This window comes from Heloderma suspectum, chromosome 4 (genome assembly GCF_057233095.1).
Source record: "Heloderma suspectum isolate Gila_16-S chromosome 4, 16-S_ref, whole genome shotgun sequence".
Taxonomy (NCBI): domain Eukaryota; kingdom Metazoa; phylum Chordata; class Lepidosauria; order Squamata; family Helodermatidae; genus Heloderma; species Heloderma suspectum.
The window spans coordinates 100,474,215-100,488,825 of NC_139461.1; the positions used below are offsets into that span (position 1 = coordinate 100,474,215).

Consider the following 14,611-nt stretch of genomic DNA (forward strand, 5'->3'; position numbering starts at 1 on the left):
ATGGATCCATGCCATTATATGAGCTGTTCTTCACTGGGGGGATAGTGTGCTGCAGGACACAAAATGTAGAGTTGGAAAAAAATTGTACAGTTGGAAAGCTGATAGATGTGCAGTTGAAAAAATGGGGCGGGGGAGTAGACATGTTATGTGTATATGTCCATTAAGAACTTAAACAACAGACAATATCAGGGATGGCATATAACACAAATTATATAAGGGCAGAAGGGCAGAAAGAGCAGTTTCCATAGTGCAAGCAAAGTGACCAAGCTTCTTCTTGGCTGAACCTTCTCTTCCTTACCATCTTCAGGCAAGTAACACTTCATCGCATCCTTATAAATACCCTTAAGGTTCTCCTGCTCTTGCGCCTTAGGCCTGACTTGCACCCTATGTTCCTTCTTCTGCAACCAATGCAAACAGGTGGTCTGAAGTCTCAGTTGGCCAATGATGCCGTATTATAATTGTTGTACAGATAGAAGTTTTCTGTTTCCACAGATACCCAGGCCCTGCTTTTACTTTTGAGTGTAACACTTGCACTTATGAGCCTCTCAATAGGGGTTGGCAGCAACTATGCAGGCTTCACACTGTGAAGCATATGACACTGTCCCTCAAAGCCATGGCACACACGCTCTCAACATATCCTTCCCTAACCTGTACCCCTCCCTCTACAGAAAGCATTAATTGATGGGCTGAACCCCCACCCCATCCCTGATTATAACTGTGCTGACTAGGATTCGCTCTCTATGATGAAATGGTTATTATCAGTATAAAATATGTTGAAAGTTCTGTTTATATTTACTGTTATGGTATACTAGGGGTTAATGGAGGCTGGGCTCTTCACAAAATGGCTGCTCAAAAAATGCATAATCGTCGCCTGCAATAAGGAACTTGTGTTATTTACAACACTGTTTGGAATAAGATTCAGGGCACAGTCTTACTAATATCAATATCTCTGACTGTCCTTCCGTTTGTCTGGAGAAGGCCTTGTACCTCTTGGCCTATCTAGTTCAGTTTGCAAAGCCTTGCAGTCTGTTGAGCCTAGTAGCTCAGGTCTTGTCTCGGACAGCCTGGGAGTCTCTCTGAACTTGTACTGCAGCTACTATAAACTAAGAGAAGATCAGAAGGGTTAGAGAAGGAAGGACAAGGAACCTGCAGCCCCTGCACAAAGAGCTGGAAAGAGAGTTGGGGGTGTGCCCTGAGATATTTTTTCCAAGCTGCCTCCTGAAAGAGAGAGAACCAAGCCCCAGCTCTGCTGAAGGGCTGAGAAACATGTCGCTCAAGGGCTGAGGAGAATGGTAGTTGCTGGAGACAGTTTTTCACTGGCCAGGACAATCACAAGTCAAGGTCTGTGTCTGACTCTGTACGGGTATGTTTTAAACAGGGACAGAGGAGGTAACATGGTTATCCTGCTTTCTTTTAACCCAAATGTATGCCCCTCACCCCTGGAGCCTATAAACACCCAAACAAGAATACTATGTGGTGTTGGAGTTTCCCTGTTTCCTTTGTGAGTTAACAGACAGTACTGAAAGTCTGCAGGCCCTATTGACTGTAGTGTAAAATGGACCATTTTAAGCCACCAGCTGAGTTGTGCTCACCAGGCAATCTTGAGCTCTGTTCATAGAATCATAGAATAGTTGGGTTGGAAGGAGCCTACAAGGCCATCAAGTCTAACCCCCTGCTCAATGCATGGGTTATAAAAAGTGGTGAAACTCAGCATGCGAGCAGGAACGGGGCCACCCCAAGTAACCCTGCCCCCCCATGTTACATCGTATTGTAGCCCCACCTATAGGAAGCCCACGCATACAGCACAAAGGCCTGCAGCAGGGAAGGCTTTGTGCATACATCTTCCATGCAATTCGGAATCCTGTGCAATCAGGTTCCAAAATGTGTGGGAGCCTACGCATAAACAGCGGTACATGCAAAGGCCTCCCTGCCGCAGGCATTTCCGCTGTATGTGGGGATGACTATAGGCGGGGCCACAATGTGACGTAACTTCACGGGTGGGGCTACTTGTCACGGCCCCGTTCCTGCTCATGTGGTGTGTTTCACCACATTTTGTCACGCATGAAAAGGGGCTTCAGTGAGAACTAGAGAAGGTGGGGGTAGAAAGTTCAGCTGTAAATAGTCACTAATATACGTAACCACTCAGCCTGAAGATTTTAAAATGGCCCTTCTGCTTTCATTGCATAGGGGAGGGCATTGAAATGGAAATTTGTAACAAGCATGAGCATGCAAAAACTCTGGAGAATCTTAAAAGCATTCAAGGATAGGGTGGCCACATGCACATCATCAAAAAAGAGAACATCCTTCACTAAAAAAAAAGGGGGAAAGTAGTGCTTTTATAGAGGCACATTAAGAAATCATTACTATAATTTAAATAGAAGAACAGTCTGCTGTCCAGGTGCTAGTTGTTGATGGACAAAGCCAAGTCCCCTGCTTCTCCTGTATTTTTTTTTTAGAAACTTTAAATCAGACTTGGACTGGGCTGGCCATCAAATAGAAGACTGCCCTCTTTAAAGTAGGACATGTGGCCGCCCTATATTATTGTGAACCTAGGAAAAAACCCAATATTTGAAGGTTACCAATTTTGGTAGCACAAGTTTGATGAGGCAGCAGGAAGAGATATATAACTTTTTCTGAGTTTAGGCAGATTCATAAGTTAATTGTCAGTATACAGTAGATTAAAACTTTGTTGTTCAGTCGTTCAGTCGTGTCCGACTCTTCGTGACCCCATGGACCATAGCACGCCAGGTCCTCCTGTCCTGCGCTCTCTCCCGTAGCATGCTCAAGTCCATATTCATTGCATCAGTGATGCTATCTAGCCATCTCATCCTCTGCCATCCCCTTCTCCTTTTGCCTTCAGTCTTTCCCAGCACCAGAATCTTTTCCAGTGAGTTTTCTCTTCGCATTAGGTGGCCAAAATATTTGAGCTTCAGCTTCAGTATCTGTCCTTCCAATGAGCACTCAGGGTTGATTTCCTTTAGGATGGACTGATTTGACCTCCTTGCAGTCCAAGGGACTCGTAAGAGTCTTCTCCAGCACCACAGTTTGAAAGCATCAATTATTCGGCGCTCAGCCTTCGTTATAGTCCAGCTCTCACAGCCGTACGTTACTACTGGGAAAACCATAGCTTTGATTATATGGACCTTTGTCGGCAAGGTGATGTCTCTGCTTCTTACTATGTTGTCTAGGTTTGCCATAGCTTTCCTCCCAAGGAGCAAGCGTCTTTTAATTTCATGGCTACAGTCACCGTCTGCGGTGATCTTGGAACCCAAGAAAATAAAATCTGTCACTGCTTCCATTTCTTCCCCTTCCATATTCCAGGAAGTGATGGGGCCAGTTGCCATGATCTTCATTTTTTTAATGTTGAGTTTCAAACCAGCTTCTGCACTCTCCACCTTCACCCTCAACAAGAGGCTCTTTAGATCCTCTTCGCTTTCTGCCATTAGGGTGGTATCATCTGCGTATCTGAGGTTGTTGATAATTCTCCCGGCAATCTTAATTCCGACCTGTGATTCATCCAACCCGGCGTTTCTCATGATGTACTCTGCATATAAGTTAAATAAGCAGGGTGACAATATGCAGCCATGTCGTACTCCTTTCCCAATTTGGAACCAATCGGTTGTTCCATGTCTGGTTCTTACTGTTGCTTCTTGACCCTCGTACAGGTTTCTCAGGAGACAGGTAAGGTGGTCTGGTACCCCCATCTCTTTCAGAATTTGCCACAGCTTGTTGTGATCCACACAATCAAAGGCTTTAGCGTAGTCAATGAAGCAGAAATAGACGTTTTTCTGGAATTCTCTTGCTTTCTCCATGATCCAGCGAAAGTTGGCAATTTGATCTCTAGTTCTTCTGCCTCTTCGAAACCCCGCTTGTACTTCCAGTAGTTCTCAGTTCGCATACTACTGAAGCCTAGCTTGTAGGATTTTGAGCATAACCTTGCTGGCATGTGAAATGAGCGCAATTGTACGGTAGTTTGAACACTCTTTGGCGTTGCCCTTCTTTGGAATTGGAATGTAAACTGACCTTTTCCAGTCTTGTGGCCACTGTTGAGTGTTCCAAATTTGTTGGCATATTGAGTGCAGCACTTTAACAGCATCATCTTTTAGGATTTTAAATAGCTCAGCTGGAATACTGTCATCTCTGCTAGCTTTGTTAGTAATGCTTCCTAAGGCCCACTTGACTTCACTCTCTAGGATGTCCGGCTCAAGTTCAGTGACCGCACTATCATGGCTATCAGGGACATTAAGATCTTTCCTGTATAGTTCTTCTGTGTATTCCTTCCACCTCTTCTTAATCTCATCTGCTTCTGTTAGGTCCCTGCCTTCTTTGTCCTTTATCATGCCTGTCTTTGCACAAAACGTTTCCTTGAGACCTCCGATTTTCTTGAAGAGATCTCTAGTCTTTCCCATTCTGTTGTTTTCATTCGATTTCTTTGCACTGTTCATTTAAGAAGGCCTTCTTGTCTCTCCTTGCTATTCTCTGGAACTCTGCATTCAGTTAGATAGATCTTCCCCTTTCTCCCTTGCTTTTCGCTTCCCTTCTTTCCTCAGCTACTTGTAAAGCCTCATCAGACAGCCACTTTGCTTTCTTGCATTTCTTTCTCTTTGGGATGGATTGAGTTGCTGCCTCCTGAACAATGTTACAGACCTCCGTCCATAGTTCCTCAGGCACTCTGTCTATCAGGTCTAATCCCTTAAATCTATTCCTCACCTCTACTGTATATTCATAAGGGATATGATTTAGGTAATACCTGAATGGTTTAGTGGTTTTCCCTACAGTGGTTCTTCAAGTTAAGCCGAAATTGTGCTACAAGAAGCTCATGATCTGAGCCACAGTCAGCTCCAGGTCTTGTTTTTATGTATGGAGCTTCTCCATCTTTGGCTGCAAAGTATATAATCAATCTGATTTCGATATTGACCATCTGGTGATGTCCATGTGTACAGTCGCCTCTTGTGCTGTTGGAAAAGAGTGTTTGCTGTGATCAGCGTGTTCTCTTGGCAAAACTCTATTAGCCTTTGTCCTGCTTCATTTTGTACACCAAGGCCATGCTTGCCTGTTATCCCGGTGATTTCTTGACTTCCTACTTTAGCATTCCAATCCCCTATGATGAAAAGGACATCTTTTTTTGGTGTTCGTTCTAGAAGGTGTTGTAGGTCTTCACAGAACCGATCAACCTCAGCTTCTTCGGCCTCAGTGGTTGGGGCATAGACTTGAATTACTGTGATGTTGAATGGTTTGCCTTGGATTCGTACTGAGATCATTCTATCGTTTTTGAGATTGTACCCCAGTACTGCTTTTCCCACCCTTTTGTTGGCTATGAGTGCTACTCCATTTCTTCTAAGGGATTCTTGCCCACAGTAGTAGATATAATGGTCACCTGAATTAAATTCGCCCATGCTTGTCCATTTTAGTTTGCTGATTCCCACGATGTCCATGTTCAATCTTTCCATCTCATGTTTGACCACCTCCAGCTTACCTTGATTCATTGATCTTACATTCCAGGTTCCTAAACAATATTGTTCTTTACAGCATCGGACTTTCTTTTCACCACCAGACACATCCACAGCTGAGTATATCCACAGCTTTGGCCCAGCCGCTTCACTCTTTCTGGCGCTACTTGGAAATTCCCTCTGTTCTTCCCCAGTAGTATATTGGACACCTTCCGACCTGAGGGGCTCATCTTCCAGCGTCATATCTTTTAGCCTTGTGATACATTCCGTGGGGTTTTCTCGGCAAGAATACTGGAGTGGGTTGCCATTTCCTTCTCCAGTGGACCACATTTTGTCAGAACTCTCTGCCATGACCTATCCATCTTGGGTGGCCCTGCACGGCATAGCTTATGGCTTCACTGAGTTACGCAAGCCCCTTTGCCACAACAAGGCAGTGATCCATGAAGGGGAGATTAAAACTACTGACTCCTATTTAAAAAACCACAAGTGATACGGGGGCGGGGGAGTGTCTCCATGACCAAGGAAGGAGAAGGGCTTACCCAGATTTTCCTAGGAATCAGCTTTCGTCCATGCAGGGCTCCACGAATGTGTGCAGCATACCAGTATAAGTCACTTCACAGAACATACTTCTGGGCGGGGTGGGGCAGGGTTGGAGTGAACGTCATCTGACTGGCAGGGGCTGCTCAACCAATAAGAGAGGCTCCCCACCCCCGCTCAGCCTCTTCCCCCTCCCCTTTCTCCTTCGATAAAATCCTGGGAGGTTTCCTGCTGCGTCTCGACAAAAAATGCTCTCCTTCTCACTCCCCCCCCGCATTAATTACTTCCTTAAAGCAGCAACCATTAAAGGAACATGGTAGAGCTGTGCACCACTTCATCCCGAGGCCCGAACCCCGAGTTGAAGCAGGCTGCTTCAGGTCACTTTGTGCCCCTTCCGAGGCAAAGTGACCTCGGGCATGAAGCAACCCGGAGAAGGCTGAGGGCTCTCTGAAGCGCTTGGTGCACTTCGGAGCTTCGGCCCCCCCCGTCCAGCGCCCCCGGAACCTCCAGGTTTTTACCTGAGCTGCCGCCATCGCTGTCCTCGCTGCCATCGCCGCCTCCATCGCTGCCGCCGCCGCCATCCTCGCTGCCACCAACTGCTGAGGCGTGGACGCATGTGGCAACTCTTACTGCAGGGAGTTGCCATTTTAATGGGAGTTGCCGTGTGCATCCAGGCCTCAGCAGTTGGTGGTGGCAAGGACAGCAGTGGCGAGGACAGTGGCGGAGAAGGCGGCAAGTGCGGCAGCGGTGAGGATGGCGAGGACAGCAGTGAGGGTGGCGATCAGCAGTGGTGAAGATGGTGGCGGCGGCAGCAACAAAGGCTATGGCAGGGGCGGCGGCAGAGAAGATGGCAGCAGCAGCAAGGTAAGGGGGTTTGCGCTGGGGCATCGGGGGGACCCAAAGCAGGGTTTGGGGCTGAGGTGGGTTGGGGCCTCCCGAATCTACCCAAGCCGGATTGGGCCAGCCTCGGAAGCTGCAAAGCACGGTCTTCTCCCTCCCCTAAAGCTGCCGATGCTGTGAACAATCCAAGCTTTGAAGCTTCGCATTAATTAAAGGCATTATTTCAATGTTTGGGAATCTCAGTAACTTCAGGAGTCCACATTTCAGGAACAAGCCTTGCTGACCACAATGGGAGTTACTTCTGAGTAGACACACATATGTTTGGGCTGGGAAAGACAGGGATGGGAAACCAGCCCCCTTTCTAATCTGATGCTGCGCAGGTGCGAATTAGTTACTTCCAAACGGCGATAAGCCAAACAATGGAGAATCACAGCTTTAAGATAGCACTGTACAGCCTTTAGGGAATTAGTGCTTTAAAAAAGCACTAAAATTAGTGCTTTAAAATTGGACTTAAAGTAGTCTCAGGAAATCCAGTTTTTCTGCGGAAAGCTCCAGGGTGCTTGCAGGATGGCCATGATGTCATGTGCCCCGAATGACCTCCAAATGCAGCCAGTGCACAGCAAATCGATCGTGGAGACACCCCCAGGGTGTAAGCAAGGAAGAAAGCACATTTCATGTTTGTATGGCACTGTTTGTTTGTTTAGTGTGAGGTGTCTGACGGGGCATTTGTGCGGTTGGAAAACCCTGGTTCTTCATCCACCAAATTGAGGCTTGGAATAATCCAAGTGGCTACAGTGATGGCACTCCAGATTATTTCATGTCATTCAGTTCTCTGTGGATCTCACCATGTGATAGATGCAAAACAAGAAAAGGGTTATTGCAGGTGTTGCTACCATGCATATTCCGTGGTGTCACCTGTAGCCTTGGCTAAAGAGCAATTTTAAAACCATAGATTTAGGATACATCTGTGGGACATGACTAAGTTGGCAGTTTTAAATGCCAGTCCAATACTATGGTTTTCCAAAAGAATGTCCTCTGGGGGTAGCCATATTAAACAAACCCTTTACTGTAGATAATCTGCAACGGCAGTCCAATGTGAACTTTCTGGAGAACAAGTCCCAAGTAAACTCAGTGTTTACTTGTCTGAATAAACATGCTTTGCATTACATTTCACGTCTGCTGCTGGTTAAGGATTAATTGTTTGGGGCTAGATGGACTGTTGTGAAATGTAAACCACAACACTAATTCTTTAGTTTTATGAAAACTTGTTTAATATATATATTCATATGATTTGCCTTTGGTAAATTGCAATCTTCTTTTGGAGCCCATGTTTAGCTGCATTGTACAATATTCAAAACCCCCGTTATGTGTATGTGTGGTTATAGTTAACCACTTAAAACTCATAAAACATGAGCAAAGCTACAAGTTGTATCTGACATTGTGTGGATAGAAAAATGTAAAAATTTCTTTAGAAAAATTACACGCCTTATAAAATTGTTTTAAAAGGTGAGGCATTTTTTTTCATATTGGAAACTGTGTATGTTGGAAAGGGTTTCTCTTTGAAATCCTGCAGATGTCCATGTGTTTGGGGGTGGATGCCTTTGGGAGTGGTTGGGGCAAAACAGTAACGTTATTTTTCTTCATAATACAAAAAACTCTCCAAACACCTCTCTTGCACACAAATAATTTATTGTGCTTCTGAGACCTCAAAGAGTGATTCTCCTTTTTCAGCTGCAGTAGAATTGTCAAGTACAATACATAGCAAAATACTTCACTGCACAAGTGATTCCATGATTTCCTAGGCCAGATATTTTGAATTTAGTACACTTCTTTTCAAGATACATAATTTATTTGCATTGTTAAAGTCCAGCCAAAGTTGAAACTATACCTGTTGGATAAATTTGGCTTCAGTAAAATTTATTGAATTTTACTTCCAGCATTGTTCTTACCCTTCTGAATCCTCAAATTGCCTTGATATGATGATGATGATGACGACGATGACAAGGAGAACTTCTGACTGTATAGCACCATTTGGGCTAAAGCTTCATATGAGCCTTTACTAAGCAGGTTTGAGCTAAAGGCTTATACAAGCCTTTACTAAGCATTCTATACACTGCAGTGGATATACTGGGGTGGAACGTTCATCATTGCTTTACCCTGTTCCATTAAATCTCAGAGGCAAGGCGAACAATCAGCACTGTCAGCCCCATTCGATACATACTGAAGGACTTTGAACTGGAAAGGTGAACGTGGAGAGCCAGGTGGGTGCATTGGGAATTTGGGGTGAGAGTGGATTCCACAGAAGTATTGGGGCACACAGATGTACCTCTTGGTACTCCTTCCCATATCAAGATGTTCATGAGCTGACATCAGTAGCAGCCTAGATATCTTAGTATGGATGTTTTGAAGGAAACATACTTTTAAAAAAATTAATGGGCTGGAAACAACAGTATGGCTCCCCAGTGCCCCCAACTTGGGCAAACTATGGACCTCATATTACACTATTAACAATGTGTGTGAATACTGTGCTAAGGGTGCCATAGAGTTAGGGCATATATTGCTTGATCATCTGAATAAGCCCTAAGAGTAGGGTACAGATGACTTTTTATCGTTCTAGTTTCTAAACATATAAAAATTCAGAGAATTTAACATCATGTACTACCCACAGCCTATAGGTGCAAATGCTGAAAACAAATTTGAAATTTCATTGACCTTTTTCCTAATATGTTTTGCAAGTACACCCCCTGCTGGGATCTGTGTCATTGTTCTGCTTTGTTCAGTGCCATGTCTCTGTCCAACATTATGTTGCTGTGCAATGTGAATAGGGGCAGGAGCAAGAGACATGCATAACTGATTATGAGCCATTAGAGGTGGCAGTCACACACCTGCGCTGTGATTAGTCCTCAGAAGCACCTATATTTCCGGTTATCATGACGAACAAAAACATAAATGTAAAAAGGTAACAAATGCTCTTAAAATACACTGCTTTTTAACAGTGAACCCAAAGGCTAGCCTTTAGACTCCTGTGAATTTTGTGCATTCCTTGTTGAATTTTCTTTTTGCTCCTGCACATTCCCCTGTTATGGTGTTCCTGATCTCTGCTTATCAGGTTCCTTTCCTTTCTTTGGCGGTTCGTAGTTGAAAAATTATGCCTTTCGAAGATCTTCCATGTTTCATTGGGCTGTATCCAGACTAAGTTAGCTGCATTTAGTTCCCATGGAAATCAATGGGGCTTAAGTGAAGTCATGCCTAAGGTTTCACATTGATTAATGGGACCTAAGTGGAACTTTCTTTCCGTGCTTTCAAATGAGGTTTTTATTGTGCAATCACACAGCCTCGTTCATGGAATTTTGGGGGGAGGGGGCAAGGTCAAGATGACATTGTCTTCAACCCACTGTCTGGATTCAACCCATAGATTTTGTGCATTTTTAGAGTGCTAAATAAATGGCTGGTAAAACTGTTGTTGGGAATTTCTTGCTGTCATTTGGAGGTGCATCCAATATGCATCCTTGTTGGAAGTCTTTCATTTAGCAAGTTAATGAGTCCTTTACTCAAGGGGACATTGTTGGGGGTCCAGATTGGGTACACCATGGAAAATTAAAATCCACAGAAAATACATATGAAGTCCAGTGACATACCCCCAGAGCAGATGTGAATGTGCACGAACTGTATAGTTAGAAAAGGGCAAGAAGAACTTCTTTTTTTACTTCTACAATGCTTTGTGAATTTTAAATGAGCTTGGTTTCTCACTTTGTATAGACTTGTACACAGATCAAAATGTCAGCAAGTCACTTCTGTTCACCCAGCTCCTCCCTCCTGCCACCCCACAAAGCCTAGTACCCTCTCCTTTCTTATTGTTGCTGTTATCTTCCATGGGAAGGGAAACTGTCTTCACTCACGAAAACATGCTTTTATTTACATTGCATTTTGCACTTTGATCAAGACTCCTCAGAACCTAACTTAGATAAATTAAACTTAGATAAATTAAAATGAAGTAGCAGCTATTCCCTTGGGCGTGTATAGAAGCCCCATGTATATTTTTGCAGGATCAACATGAACTTGCAGGACCTTTTAAAAGGGATATTTGACTGGGCCTTGCAGTCTACAGATATCTTGTAAGCAGTAGTGTAGTGGTAAATTCGGTAGTGGTAAACATAGCGATGTCACCAAGGGGAGTCCAAAAATTCAGCCAGCTATGTTGATCCATATCAACAAATCAATTCTACCAGTTATCTCCACCAGGAGCGGGTATTGTAAAGTGAATGGGTCTGCATCTCCAATTCAAGACAAAGCCACCCCGAAATACATTACATTAAAACAGGGAACAATATGTTGTTGCTGGGAAAACTGATTTCCACCCAGCTACTGTGAGGATTGCAGCTAAGCTCAGAGAAGTCTGAGGGAGGTGGCAGATGACATCAGTGTCCCTGCTAATAAAAAAGTGCCAGTGCTGCATCCCTGCGAGCCCTTGCTCTGCTGTGCTACTGCTTGCAAGATTCCTGAAGACAGATGGATTTTGTGCAATGTACATTATGGAAGGACTATGTTTGGGACTGTACATTTATCTTACCTTTTTGATGAAGTGCTTTTTTAACCTGTGCTGACTTGCTTTATATATGGCTGCTTTGGGAAGGGGGGGGGGCAGGGAGGAATAAATAAACAAATTGACTTTTCAGTTGAGGATGGAAAGGAAGGGAAATGTGATTCTCATGTGGTGTAGCTATTCACAACAGTGAAGTTCATTTTGTAATGTTTAATATTACAGACATGCAAACTCTGATCTCCTTCCCCAAAAGAGACGGCTGCTCTAGACCTTAACGTCACTGACTTCTTTATTTTGTTTTCACCAGAGACTTTCTCCAGTCTTCCTTTTATGGCTTTATGTAAACTCCGGGGTCCTGCTGAATGAAAGTGCTCTCTGTTTCTCAGCCGAGTTGTGGCTTTTGGATTTTACAGCCCCCCAAAATTACTTCATGATGATCCAGTGCACACATCACAGCCCAGAAACCACACGGGAGTTGTGTTGGTAAAGGAAGCTGAGAGTTGCTGAAGTAGCCAGACTGAAATTTATAACGGTGACCTGGGCCCTGTCAGGCCTTTATGACAGTGTATAAAGTGAATTGCTGCTTAGTCACCAATTTGGTTGGCAAGATCGGTTGGATTAGGAAATACATAAAAGGTCAGACAGTAGGAGTTTGTCTAGACATCCTATTTTGGATTCTACACGGCACTACGTGTTTCTGTGGCAACCCCTGCAAAACACTCATATTTCAGTTATATTTTTAAAAGATTATACATAGGTGTGTGTTTTCAGTAATAAACTACATCGTTTTCAAAAAAAGGAAATTAGCTTTTTTATTTACTCTGCTCAGCTTGTCACTGGCAGGCAACTCCAGAAGGGAACGTAACTCACAGTGATTCTCTCTCTTTCTCCAGGCTTTTGGCGATTCAGTAATGGAAGGCGAGGTGATTCCCTCAGCGAAGACTTTGTAACTTGGAGGAACCTGTGGAAATACCAGCAGTGAAAAAAGCCAGGGAGTAGGAGCTGCATGTTTTCTTTTGGCCACTAGATTAAATTACTTTACAGTTCTTCTGCTCGCAACTTGTGTAGACAGGATAGTGACCTTTCCAAATGGGAGAGATAAAAACAAACAAGTATGCCACCAGATTCTCCTCTTGTAAATAGCAAATCAAATTTGCTCAATTAAAAATGGGAGGAGATGGGGCACAACCCTAAATTTTACAAGTAGCAACTTTATTACAATTTCATATCAGGGTTTTTTTAGGAGTATGGGGGGGGGGATAAAAAAAAAAACAAATCTAGAGAACAAAATATTACAATGAAGGAGGAAAAGCAACCTGCCAAGGAAAATGGACTTGATGGACTGATTTTTAACTTCTATGACATTTTTATTATTGTTGTTGTTATTACTCCTTTCCCTCCTGCTCCCTTCCTTAAGTGAAAAATGGGAATATTTCCAAATTCAAGCCCCTGTGCTCCCCCCTAGCCTTTACATTAAACTGAACCATTTATATATAAACTCCAACAGTTTCACTGACATTAATTGGAGTTGCAGCAGTTTTCCAAGTTGAATCACACACACATGCCAATTCACATGAAATAGAACGTAGCAACAAAACGTCTGTTTTCAAAACTAACATCAGATTTACATTGTCTACTTGAGTCAAAATTAATGAAAAATGAATACTCTAGACAGACCTCTCAACCAAGCTGGGTTAAAGTTTCAAGCATATGTCATTATATCACGATGCCTATTTTCTAGGTACCTTATGACAGACTCTACCATAAAACCAGAAAGACTTAGTATGTATTTTTTCATCATTGTTCATAATTGTAAATCTTCTGGATAAGTAAATAATCAAGCCCAAAGGATTCCACATTGCCATCTGTTGACAGAAGCCACCTGAGGTCATGTGGCGATGTCTCATCTGAGCATAATCTGTTCTAGAATAATATAATATAATGGCAGTCTTCATCACAGAGCTCAAATGATACTTTGCAAAACTGGGTCATATTATCTCATTTTATAGATGAGTAACAGATGGGGGAAATGTAGTTGATTTTTTTTGTAAGTGCCAAATACCTGCAGCTCTTTTTGTCTTTTATGGAATCCACAAGTACTCTACTTCTCCCTTCCCCCTGTTTTCCTCATTGTCTGTTTTGTTTTAGATTGGAAGCTCCTTGTGAGTGAGAACTTTTCTATTCTTGCCTATAAAACCCAGTAAGGCACTTATTCACACTGACAGTGCTATATAAATCTATCATCATCATCTTCATCATCATTTTTTTCTAAAAAAAAACAAGTGTTTGCTAACTTCAGTTGTCAACTGCTAAGGTGTTGCTAGCTCAAGTTGTGATTACACAACAAGCAATCTCCTATTTCCTTAATTCAAGGGCCTCCCATAAGCTCTCTCAGTTTGCTGCCTTTCTTTGTTTTTATGTTGGAAAGTTTGCCATCTTTTTTTCTGTGTCTCTCCACTGGTGTACTGGAGCCAGGGCTTGCAGAGACTGGTAGCGCCAGCACTTTTTTTTTATTAGTAGGGATGCTGGACATCATTTGCCATGCTCCTCAGAATTCTCTGTTCCCTCTGAGCTTAGCTGCAATTCTCACAGAAGATGGGGGGAAATGAATTTCCTCAACAACAATATATGGTTCCCTGTTGTAATGCAAAGTATTTTATGGTGGCTTGGCCTTGAATGGGCAATTAAGACCCATCAGCTTTACAAAAGACCTGCTCCTGGTGGAAATAAAACTGCTAGAACTGGTTTTTTATTGTGGATCAACACAGCTGCCTGAAATGTGGTCTCTCCCTAGGAGTGTGGCTATAGGGACTGTCATGATCAATACCTGTACTTCAAAATTTGCCACTACACCACTGCCTACCAATTCGGTAAAGGGTGGCGGCGGTGGCGGCAGTGGCAGCAGCGGCGGCGGGGGGGGCATTTTAATCAAGGTTTGGCTGCTCGTTCTTAGATAAATATTGTTAAATTACAAAAACAAAACAACTAGGTATTTTTAGAAGCATTTGTTGGGGTTTCTTTTCAAAATCCTACAATAACTATAGTAATGTTACAAACACAACTTAAATAGTCACAAACTCACAGACACCTTTTTAAATAACATTAAGTGATGTGTGCCTTATAGTTCCTGAGGGCCTCACGTTCAGCAACAGATTCAGGCCTTGGAACTTCAACCATCACTGAACAGCTGCAAAGCACATAGGCAGGGGAAGGACACTGGGGAGAAACAGCAGCGGGCAGA

The 14,611-nt window shown here is 43.4% G+C and overlaps 1 long non-coding RNA gene across 1 annotated transcript; it reads left to right on the top strand.

Annotated features, from left to right (window-relative positions):
- The first annotated feature begins 828 nt into the window (after positions 1-828).
- Positions 829-14,122, top strand: LOC146347189 (uncharacterized). Its single transcript, XR_014790196.1, has 4 exons — positions 829-1,341; positions 8,765-8,894; positions 9,004-9,088; positions 12,264-14,122. It is a non-coding gene; the product is annotated as an uncharacterized LOC146347189 (long non-coding RNA).
- The last annotated feature ends 489 nt before the right edge of the window (positions 14,123-14,611 follow it).